Consider the following 13,072-nt stretch of genomic DNA (forward strand, 5'->3'; position numbering starts at 1 on the left):
TCAGCTCTAATGCGGGCGACGGCCGGAGCAGCAAAAAACTATGTCCTCTCACCAAGGGATATGCAGTCTCTCCCTCAGCTACACTCACAGCACCTCTCCACCCCTCTCTAGTAGTCACATGACCCACTCTGAGGTGATGCCCCGCCCACTGGCAATCACCCCACTAGGTGATTGACAGTTAGGAGCACAAGGACATTAACCCTTTAGATACACTGTGAAACCATAAAATAAGCCTTCATTGTATTCACCACTACATTTACATCAATGTACATACAATTACATATATGTGAACTGTATTATTTACCTCAAAACATGCATACAGTATTACAACATCCATTAACTTTTATATGAATAATATATATGCTTATACTCCATTTTAGTCACCATATTATAACTACCTCAGTATAAGTGTTGTTTAAACCCTAAATCAGGGTTACATTTCTCCCCCTGGTGCATTGTCACTGTTTAACATCTTTAGGTGCCAATGCACCATCTACCTTACTCACTATGCTAAAATAGTATATATTCATTCACATCCATTAGCAAGCCACCTCATCTCAACCATTTTAACTGTTGGCCAAATAGGGAGGGATGGAACTACATAGCCTTCATGCCTCCCAGGGATAGTGTTCTCTGATCGTGCTGGTTTCCCTAGCTCTTCTACACCTGATTTATTGTCTTCTTTTAGTACTGGACTTCGGATGGAAGATTTAAGATATTGTGCTAGGGTAAAGTTATCATGTACCTCACTACGATTGTCACTGAGACTAGTTTCTTTCTCTGACGAAGCTTCTAAAGTTATCAAGGCTTTAGCATCTGAATTTTCCGTTTCTTGATCCTGGGACTGATTTACTCTACCATTGAATCTCGAGAGAGGTCGGTAATGTAAGGTTGTAGAAGGATGACATGGAGCTGGATCTCTCCCTTGCCTTTGTTCTGTATATGCACTTCCTTCATCAACCGCTTTTTCTCGTGGTTGATAACAATAACTGTATGATCCTCGTCGGTTTGGAGCAAATCGACTCCCTTTCACTGGTACTCCACCAATGCCAGTCACATTTGCTGCATGTACACCATTTTCCCCTTCCAACACTTCAAATTCTACTTTCTCTCCATCTCCTACACTGTACAACAGTTTTAGGGGGTTATTCTTCGTTATGGATGTCCAATGTACAAATATGTCTTCTCCGGTGTCATGCCTTTTAATGAAGCCATAGCCTTTCTTCACATGGAACCATATTACTGTGCCAGTCATTTTAAGAGACATATACTGTGTCCCTTTACTATCAACTTTATTCATAGAAGATTGTCTCAGCAATATACCATCCACTACCTCAGTCTGTAATGCTATGTCCTTAGTATCCGGTCGCATAGAAAATTCATGGATACGGTCTTCAGGACAGTTGTTTAGGAAGTTGGCATCCTTGAGTATTTTATTCTCAGATTCTAGCTGAGACAGTCTTTCTTTCATTTCATTCAGACAAATATGATCCTCCTTTTCAGTTTCTTTACCCACTTCCAATAATTCAGACAACTCAGTTATTTTTGATTCCAGAGAATGAATATTGTCTTCCTGCTGCTGGTACATTATCAACTTTTGTTGCTCCTGATCCACTCTGGTTTGTCTTTCATCAGATGCCATGGTTTCCATCTCTCTCTGTATAAACCAAAGTTCTCTTTCAAGCTCTTTGTTCCTCTCATCAATTTTGGTGTTAAACATCTGTTCTTCTTTTAGCTTCCATCGGGTTTCATCTAGAACCTCCAACAACTGATAAATATGTTTAGACCTGTCCAGTGCTATATGTCTTATCACCTCTATCGGGGTCTGTAGATCCACTGGGCTATCTCTTCTTGTTGGTTCCTCAATGGAAGTTGGAAACAGGGAAAGCAGGTCCTTCTGTTGATCTTTTGGAAGAGCTAATACTAATTGTCCATGTTTCTTATAATCCTCAGCTATTTGCTTTAGCACAGTTTCTAATCTCTGTATACCTACATCTATCTTCACTTCCCCTGGAACTCTCTCTTTCAGTGGTAGAACATTCTTATCTCCTTTCATTCCATAATCCATGTTAGCGACCAAAGTATGAGCAAGGTTGTCACTAACACCTCCCTCACTATCCTTTAGGTGGGGATCAAGTCTGACTTTCTTGTCCTTTGATTTTTTCTTTCTCTTCTCCAACTCTACAGGGACATCTAATATTTTTTCATTTTTCACACCTAGGTTATTTACAAAAGTTCCCACAAACTTGCATGTCACCTCTTCCTTTAAGCCTGGTCCCTTATGGTACTCTTGTTTGTCCATACTTTTACATTCTCTATTGGCTTCAACTCTCCCAACTGATACAGCAATGGCTTTATGTCCAACCTTCTCCCTGTTCCTTTGCTTCTTTCCCATATTTGTATTTTATTTTTAGGGATGTGAGGACTTTATCAATAATAATTAATGGCAGCTGACACCTGTGGTGTAACAGGGCCTGAGTGTAACTTCTATCTCAGCAGTGCCTCCAAATGTAACCCTACCCTCAATACCTTGAACGAGAGCTGTCTATGTATTCTATTAAGGGATGGTTACCTAATAGCTGTGCCTCCACTCAAGCTATGTGTAGTATTTAACTACCGTTAAGGCTTGCTTGAGTAAGCCTGATCTCTATCCTTAGGGGATGATTCCCTTATATCATAGATATATTATCTAATATACCTGTCTCTTTCTTCCAGGATATTCAGATCAACTTCCAGACGGACCAGACACACATGGCAAGTATAACACTTTAATGACCAGTACCAAATGGATTAAGTATACATTAACATTTCATCAATTACACATTCCCCTTTAAGTCATTAATCCATGCTAACCCCCGGTCAATTAGGCCTATACACAGTACCTGCATGCAATACAACAAATCCTTTTTCTTTTTAACACACCCTTAGGTGTTAGAGTGACCCGGGTACTCTTAATATGATAGTGCACTATAAGGGCCCATAAACTTCCTAAAAATAACAGCAGTTAATACAGAATGTCTGACACTATGTTTTAGTATCAACTATCAGTTCTCCCTTCAGTTAAAGAGAAAGATGTTTGGCTCAGTCTACTTATGGTAGTGATTACTTTCTCCTATAAGGTTACTTATAGTTCCTCCTTGGCAGATAACAGAAAGTATCTATTTAGCTCATAGATAGTAACATCAACAGTTGATTACCAAGGAATCTGTATCCTTTCCTCAGTAAAAATGTTACTGTAGTTGTCCAGTATTAAACTAAACTCCTAAGAAGCTGGTATGATAAACCTTTGTTATGCTGCGTCCTTGTGTCCATTTGAAGTAGCTGATGCTTTCTATAGTTCAGAGCATATATAGCTTTTCGATTCCTGTATGCCTCAAATTATTGTTGTCTCTTAGGATGAGTCTATATTAAATATATCTGCAAGAGATGGTTTCTCTTATCATAGTCACAGCGAGCTCAAATCCTTTAACTTTAAAACTAATAGTCTCTTACGTGTCAGTCCTTCTTACGGGTTCACGAATATACATATAACACAGTTGTATTAAAGTGCCACAAGCTAGTCCTTGAATCGGGATGATAGTCTAATCCTTTGTGGCTAAGAGGCTTTAACATTCATCCAATGTCACTGTAGTATGGCTACCTTTACTGTCCTTGACTCTAATTCTGCTAATTCAGGGGCATAAATACACACATTAGATGGCAGCTTTAGGGTGTTACTTTCTATTTAGCGCTGCGGAACAATGTCTCTGGCTCTCCTTTGACTGATGTGATGCTGATATATATCGGGGAGTTTTAAAACTATTTATGAAGCGTTAAACAGTTCAAGTTTCACTCCACTCCTCCTGTTACATATATATACCCAGTGCTTTCTACCTTCTCCTTAGCACTATGATTAAGCCATACATGGAACTGTAATTATAGGTCACTCTGACTACTGTGACCCATTACTATCCTCCTGCTTAATAGCCATTATTGCGGCCTAGCCCTGGAGTCCTTAGTCCCAATATGAAATTGACTATGTACAATAGTCACCTATGGCTTGCTGTGCTTAGTGTAGGGGTAATATAAATGGCTGGATTATGCACTCACACTTCTACCATCTAGTGATGCTGCTGCAGGATGCTCCCCCGACTCCTCCCTTACACTTACAGCCACACAGAATGGAGCCTCTGCTGCTGGTCCTGGCTTCTTTGTTGTGGCTCTCAGAGTCTGTGCCGGTAATAGGTAGGAAGGAAGCCTCTCTGTCTCCCTGTCATAGATGTGCCCTTCCAATACTGCTGGGTGAGTTGACTAGCGCTGATCTTGGGTTCTATGAACAGTTCTGAGTCTCAATGCTGCTGTCACCACCTTTACAGTAAGGAAGCCCTGTTCTGGCTACACACACTAAGCCCCCTCCGGCCGCCGCAATGTATACCACTCAGCTCTAATGCGGGCGACGGCCGGAGCAGCAAAAAACTATGTCCTCTCACCAAGGGATATGCAGTCTCTCCCTCAGCTACACTCACAGCACCTCTCCACCCCTCTCTAGTAGTCACATGACCCACTCTGAGGTGATGCCCCGCCCACTGGCAATCACCCCACTAGGTGATTGACAGTTAGGAGCACAAGGACATTAACCCTTTAGATACACTGTGAAACCATAAAATAAGCCTTCATTGTATTCACCACTACATTTACATCAATGTACATACAATTACATATATGTGAACTGTATTATTTACCTCAAAACATGCATACAGTATTACAACATCCATTAACTTTTATATGAATAATATATATGCTTATACTCCATTTTAGTCACCATATTATAACTACCTCAGTATAAGTGTTGTTTAAACCCTAAATCAGGGTTACACTCTCATTATTGATATTATGTGTTAGTCCCTGAATTGGGTCCTCTCTAGTAAATACTGTTGAAAAAAAATCTTTTAGTGTGTCCGCTATGTCATTATAATTTTTGCTTAAGACTCCCAACTTGTCTTTTAAAGGGCCTATACTCTCCTTCTTTAATTTCTTGCTATTAATGTATTTAAAGAATTTTTTGGGATTCGCTTTGCTTTCCTTTGCTACTAGTTTTTCTACTTTAGCAGCTCTTATTTCCTTTTTGCATATTTTGTTACATTCCTTATAGTGCTGAAATGACTCTGCTTCCCCGTCAGATTTGTATTTTTTAAATGCTCGCCTTTTCTTGCCCATAAGTTCCTTTATCTTTTTGTTAAGCCACATCGGTTTAAGATTTTTATTCCTTTTTTTGCTGTTCGTAGGAATAAATTTGAGAGTATTTTTAGCTAGCAGGAATTTTAGTACCTCCCATTTCTCCGTAGTATTTTTTCCTAAAAACAAACCTTCCCATTCAATATCCCTGAAAAATACCCTCATCTTTTCAAAATTCACTTTGCTAAAGTATAGAGTCCTAGTTGAGCCAGTATAGGGCTGTTTATGAAAACTGATATTGAATGTGACCATATTGTGGTTGCTGTTTCCTATGGGTTCCCCTTCTATAATATCTGATACCAAATCCCCATTGTTTGTTAATACCAGGTCTAAGATTTCATTGTACCTAGTTGGTTCCTGAATTAGCTGAACTAAGTAGTTATCATTAAGTGTGTTTAAAAACATATTGCCCCTAGCAGTATCACATGAATCGTTTTTCCAGTTTATCTCTGGATAGTTAAAATCTCCCATCACTACTATGTCTCCTACTCCTGCTGCTCTTTCAATTTGCTTTAGTAACAATTCCTCATCAGATACGTTGATACCAGGCGGCCTATAGCATACACCCAATACTAACTTTTTTATTCCTTTTTCCCTGCATACAATTTCTACCCATAATGTCTTGACAGTGTCTACAGTCCCCTCCTGAATATCTTCCCGTATATCAGGTTTTAAAAACGGCTTTACGTAAAGACACACCCCTCCACCCTTTTTATTTAGTCTGTCTCTCCTAAACAGTGTATAGCCCTCTAGATTGACTGTCCAATCATGAGATTCGTCCCACCAAGTTTCAGTAATGCCTATAATATCATACTGTTTACTTGCTGCAAGTATTTCTAGTTTGCCCTTTTTACCTGTAATGCTTCTAGCGTTTACATACATACAACTAAGATAAGTATTTTCCCTTGCGTTAGGGACATCTTTCACCTTATGTAGCAATGATAACCTGTAATCGTCATTGGTTAGTGCTTTGATAAAATCTCTTTTAGTACCCATGTTAGTAACTCCCCCATTTCGTTTACTACCGCCATCCCCACTATTCTCACTGCATGACCCGTAGTTTCTAGCTAAACCCTCCCCCCAGGCTCCTAGTTTAAAATCTCCTCCAACCTTATAACCATCCTTCCCCTCAGCACCGCTGCCCCCTCCTCAGTCAGGTGCAATCCGTCACGACAAAAGAGATGGCGCCTGACTGAGAAGTCCGCCCAGTGTTCCAGAAACACAAACCCTTCTTTCCTGCACCAATCCCTAAGCCACACATTTACCTCCCTAATCTCCCTCTGCCTCCCTGGACTAGCGCGTGGCACGGGTAATATTTCGGAGAATATTATATTACCTTAGATGTCCTTGCCTTAAGTTTCTTTCCTAAGTCCCTATAGTCTTTCTTAAGGACATCCCACCTTCCGCTAACTTTGTCATTGGTGCCAACGTGCACCAAGACCACCGGGTCTTTCCCAGCCCCTCCCAACAATCTATCTACCCGGTCCGCGATGTGCCGTACCCGAGCACCCGGGAGACAACAGACTGTACGGCGATCACGGTCCCGGTAGCAGATTGCCCTATCTGCCTTCCTGATGATAGAATCCTCTACCACCACCATCTGACTAGGTACCTCACTATCTTTTATCCCAACTGCGTCAGAGGGACCGCTCCTCTGGATGCTAGAGGGAGCAGTCTCCTCCGGCACCGTCATTTCTTCACTATCATCCTCCGATTCCTCGTCCAGTCGGGCAAATTTGTTCGAGTTTGATAGTTCGGAGATGTCGAGCCTCCCCGTCTTTTTCTTCCTTCTAACTGTGTCCCAGCTGGCTACCTGATCATCATCCTCTTCTACCAGTGACCCCTCCAGCAACTCCTCCACCGTTCTGTCTAAACTTCGCTCAAGATTGTGAATCTCCCTCAGTCGCGTAACGGTTTGCTCTAGATCAGTTACCTGGGCTTCCGGGGCAACCGTTCACACACACCTCGTGCAGATGTAATCACACTGGGCCGGTAGCTCCAGGTGTGCATACATCTTGCATGACATGCACTGAGTGAGGTCCCCAATCACAGCCCCTCCCATATTGTTTGTAAGGTCTAATTCCCTGTTACTCTCAAAGAAAAAGAAGCAAAAAGAAAAAGTAGAAGACAAACAATCTGGGCAAACACTCACTTATACAGTAATTAAGCTGGCTTATACTTATCTATCTTTGTGCGGTTCTTGGTCCTTCATTTTTTGCAGCCGTAGTACTCCAGTGCCCCCTTTGAGTGGGACCTCTCCTGCGGCACTGATACTCCACTTAGCAGTTGCAGTTGTTCCAGCTCACTGCACCTCCTTTTCACTCGGCTTCCAGCTCCTGCTAAAAAAAAAACCCTGCACACACGCACAATCACAGCCCCTCTGCTACTCCAAGTAAGAGACCCTCTCACTCACTCACAAGGTCAGCCCCTTGCAGCCTCACCAGAAGTTTAATGGTACTGCAAATATATGTGTTCCTGATTGCGTATTATAAAACTCACCTTTTTCTGTATTCTAACTCACCTTCTGCTGATTCCAACTCACATACACTTACAAATCCAAGCAACACTTTAAAATACAAGCCCTTACAATGAGCAAGCACCAATGAGTCTAATCACTGATTATATAGGCTCAGCCAGCTGCTTTAGTCAGCGCCTCCTCCTCCTTATTACTGACACCTGATTTAACCCCCTCCCTCTGGCTTTCTCCTCACACTTTTTTTCCCTCCCAAAAAAAAAAAAAACCAGTACAAATACAAACAAAAAAAAACCAGTACAGATACAAACAATCAGATTAACTTTCTCCCACAATATTACTATCCCTATATGGATAGAATGAATAATTAGAACTCACCTTCTGCTGATTCCAACTCACATACACTTACAAATTCAAGCAACACTTTAAAATACAAGCCCTTACAATGAGCTTGGCTCTGCCCCCATCCAGATGAGAGCCGCCTCTGCTCCTCCTCTGAGATACACCTTCACTCTCACCAGGGACTCAACACCCCTGCTCTTTTACCTGTTGGGGAGGGCTCTGCAGCAATCACCCAGAACTCCTGATACATGGAGGGGAATGTACACTGTGCTCCGGCTGCTGCTCACGGAAACTGAGGCTCTGTCCTGTTAGTATGCACAGAGCCTGCTCACACCATCTTTCTCCACAGTTCCTAAGATAGCTGCTCCAACGGCAGCTCACTTTCAACTGTGACACTGTACCACCTGACACCGGTCATGTGATGTGCACGTGTCCTCCGAAGCAGCTGCAGAGGCTGCTGGGAATTGCTGTCTACCTGTGTAATGACATACTGTATATACTGTATGTGCTGTAGCGTGATCAACAGTTTCAGCATAATAACTCACATAGTGGGGTATTACATGTAGGGCTGAGGATATTTGCTGGAGGGGGAAAAATTCCCAGTGACAGTCTTCACAGATCAACAGAACCTAACGTACCTCAAAACAGCGCACTGTTTGAACTGCTGTCAGTCCAAATGATCATTATTCATTGATTGCTTGAACTTGGTTATCAATTACCATCCAGGAAGCAAAAAATTAAAGCTGATACTTTGTCTCGAGCATTCTGTTCCACTAAGACAAACTTGGGAGGATAAGCAAATTTTTAATCTTGTTTACATTTCCACCAACCAGGATGATTTTGACTCCTTGTTAATGTGGACTGAGTTCATCGATAAAAATCTTTTCCATGAGATTTCTGGACACTCTCCATTCTTCATCCAATGTAGATTGCATTCTATTCTATCTGAATTGTCAGCATGCCAGTCAGTATCTCTTCTAGCAGTTTGTGGTACAGTGAAATGCTTCATCAGCATCTGGAATGAAGCCTCTTCTCGGTACAAGTTCTTTGCTGATAAGAGAATGAAGAAAACTCCAATATTTAAACCTGGGGATAAACTTTGCATTTATGCTTAAAATATCCTACCATGGAGCTGTCTCCAAGATTTACTGTATTGTTCCTTTTAAAATCCTTCAAGCAATTAACCAGGTGGCATTTTGAATAAATCTTCCAGACACACTCAGGATACCAAATGTATTCCATATTTCCCTCCTGAAACCTCTGGTTCTTGACTGATATTCAACACCTTACAACCAGCCTTCCTCCATTCCAGATGATCATCAGGAAGATTTCATTGTGAAACAAATCTCGGACTTTAGACTTTCAAGAGGATCTGTCCAGTTGTTGGAGGATCACAATCTAGTTTGTGAAGATACTCCCTGTCAAGCTCGCACCTTGCAAAAGGTGAGGGGTATCTAGGATCCATCTCACAAACGTGTTGGCTGTGTATTCTTTTGGTTGTATTTTATTCATATAATTTTATATTGTGAACTGTGTAAAAACTCATATGTTCAATTACATGTTATTAAAACAACTTTTTACTAATTGGCCGATTGGCCTCTTGTTTGGGTGACTATTTTGGTGAGGGGTGTCGGTTACAGGTCCCCAGTTTTAAATATCCTCCAGTCTACATTCTGACGAAATTATCGCCTGAAGAAGTGTGTAAATACATTCCATCTTAGCGCACTTGGGAATTTGTGTTTTATATATATATATATATATATATATATATATAAAACAAAAGATGAGAAAAGCGCCTCCTAGTGCAATATAGACAAAGCAATAAGCCTCCACCAAAAAGCACCCTAAAATAAGATGGGTACCGTATTGAGTGGTCTTGTAACCACCTTTAAACAGCGTGTTAGAAGATTCAGATATTCCCCGCTCCTGACAGTAAATTCCTGGATGTAACGGTCACTCAGATTTCATAAAAAAGTTTAAAAACAGCTTATCTGATTGCAAGTGTCATAGTCCGTCACTCATATATATATATACAGTTGTGCTCATAAGTTTACATACCCTAGCAGAATTTGTGATTTTCTGGCCATTTGTCAGAGAATATGAATGATAACTCACAAACTTTTCTTTCACTCATGGTTAGTGGTTGGGTTAAGCCATTTGTTGTCAAAAAACTGTGTTTACTCTTTTTAAATCATAATGACAACAGAAACTTCCCAAATGACCCTGATCAAAAGTTTACATACCCCAGTTCTTAATACCGTGTATTGACCCCTTTAACATCAATGACAGCTTGAAGTCTTTTGTGGTATTTGTGGATGAGGCTCTTTATTTTCTCAGATGGTAAAGCTGCCCATTCTTCTTGGCAAAAAGCCTCCAGTTCCTGTAAATTCTTGGGCTGTCTTGCATGAACTACACGTTTGAGATCTCCCTAGAGTGGCTCAATGATATTGAGGTCAGGAGACTGAGATGGCCACTCCAGAACCTTCACTTTATTCTGCTGTAGCCAATGACAGGTCGACTTGGCCTTGTGTTCTGGATCATTGTCATGTTGGAACGTCCAAGTACGTCCCATGCGCAGCTTCTGGGCTGATGAGTGCAAATTTTCCTCCAGTATTTTCTGATGACATGCTGCATTCATCTTGCCATCAATTTTGACCAAGTTTTCAGTGTCTTTGTAGCTCACACATCCCCAAAACATCAGTGATCCACCTCCATGTTACACAGTAGGAATGGTGTACCTTTCATCATAGGCCTTGTTCACTCCTCTTCAAATGTAACTTTTATGGTTGTGGCCAAAAAGTTCAATTTTGGCCTCATCACTCCAAATGACTTTGTTCCAGAAGTTTTGAGGCTTGTCTCTGTGCTGTTTGGAGTATTGTAAGTGGTCTGCTTTGTGGCATATGCATAGTAATGGCTTTCTTCTGGCGACTCGACCATGCAGCCCATTTTTCTTCAAATGTCTCCTTCTTGTGCATCTTGAAACAACCACACCACTTTTTTTCAGAGAGTCCTGTATTTCAGCTGAAGTTATTTGTGGATTTTTCTTTGCATCCCAAACAATTTTCCTGGCAGTTGTGGATGAAATTTTTGTTGGTCTACCTGACCGTGATTTGGTTTCCACAGAATCCCTCATTTTCCACTTCTTAATTAGAGTTTGAACACTGCTGATTGGCATTCTTAATTGCTTGGATATGTTTTTATATCCCTTTCCTGTTTTATACAGTTCAATTACCTTTTCCCGCAGATCCTTTGACAATTCTTTTGCTTTCCCCATGACTCCAGACACGTCAATGCAGCACTGGATGAAAGATGCAAGGGTCTTTCAGGAGTCCAGAAACTCACTGACCTTTTATACACACACACTGATTACAAGCAAACAGATCACAGGTGAGGATGGTTACCTTTAGTAGCCATTCAAACCCGTTTGTGTCAACTTGTGTGCATGTTATCAGGCCAAAATCTCCAGGGTATGTAAACTTTTGATCAGGGTCTTTGGGTAGTTTCTGTTTTCATTATGATTTAAAAAGAGTCAACACAGTTGTTTGACAATAAATGGCTTAACCCAACCACTAACCATGAGTGAAAGAAAAGTTTGTGAGTTATCATTCATATTCTCTGACAAATGGCCAGAAAATCACAAATTCTGCTAGGGTATGTAAACTTATGATCAAAACTGTATGTATATATATATATATATATATATATATATATATACATACACTGCTCAAAAAAATAGAGGGAACACTAAAATAACACATCCTAGATCTGAATGAATGAAATATTCTTATTAAATCCTTTGTTCTTTACATAGTTGAATGTGCTGACAACAAAATCACACAAAAATTATCAATTGAAATCAAATGTATTAACCCATGGAGGTCTGTATTTGGAGTCACACTCAAATTTAAAGTGGAAAAACACACTACAGGCTGATCCAACTTTGATGTAATGTCCTTAAAACAAGTCAAAATGAGGCTCAGTAGTGTGTGTGGCCTCCACGTGCCTGTATGACCTCTCTACAACGCCTGGGCATGCTCCTGATGAGGTGGCGGATGGTCTCCTGAGGGATCTCCTCCCAGACCTGGACTAAAGCATCGGCCAACTCCTGGACAGTCTGTGGTGCAACGTGGCGTTGGTGGATGGAGCGAGACATGATGTCCCAGATGTGCTCAATTGGATTCAGGTCTGGGGAACGGGCGGGCCAGTCCATAGCATCAATGCCTTCATCTTGCAGGAACTGCTGATACACTCCAGCCAGCCACATGAGGTCTAGCATTGTCTTGCATTAGGAGGAACCCAGGGCCAACCGCACCAGCATATGGTCTCACAAGGGGTCTGAGGATCTCATCTCGGTACCTAATGGCAGTCAGGCTACCTCTGGCGAGCACATGGAGGGTTGTGCGGCCCCCCAAACAAATGCCACCCCACACCATTACTGACCCACGGCCAAACCGGTCATGCTGGAGGATGTTGCAGGCAGCAGAACGTTCTCCTTGGTGTATCCAGACTCTGTCACGTCTGTCACATGTGCTCAGTGAGAACCTGCTTTCATCTGTGAAGAGCACAGGGCGGCAGTGGCGAATTTGCCAATCTTGGTGTTCTCTGACAAATGCCAAACGTCCTGCACGGTGTTGGGCTGTAAGCACAACCCCCACCTGTGGACGTCGGGCCCTCATACCACCCTCATGGAGTCTGTTTCTGATCATTTGAGTAGACACATGCACATTTGTGGCTTGCTGGAGGTCATTTTGCAGGGCTCTGGCAGTACTCCTCCTGTTCCTCCTTGCACAAAGGCGGAGGTAGCGGTCCTGCTGCTGGGTTGTTGCCCTCCTACGGCCTTCTCCAAGTCTCCTGATGTACTGGCCTGTCTCCTGGTAGCGCCTTCATGCTCTGGACACTACGCTGACAGACACAGCAAACCTTCTTGCCACAGCTCGCATTGATGTGCCATCCTGGATGAGTTGCACTACCTGAGCCACTTGTGTGGGTTGTAGGGAGGTCATACAGGCACGTGGGGGCCACACACACTACTGAGCCTCATTT

This window comes from Pseudophryne corroboree, chromosome 1 (genome assembly GCF_028390025.1).
Source record: "Pseudophryne corroboree isolate aPseCor3 chromosome 1, aPseCor3.hap2, whole genome shotgun sequence".
Lineage (NCBI taxonomy): Eukaryota > Metazoa > Chordata > Amphibia > Anura > Myobatrachidae > Pseudophryne > Pseudophryne corroboree.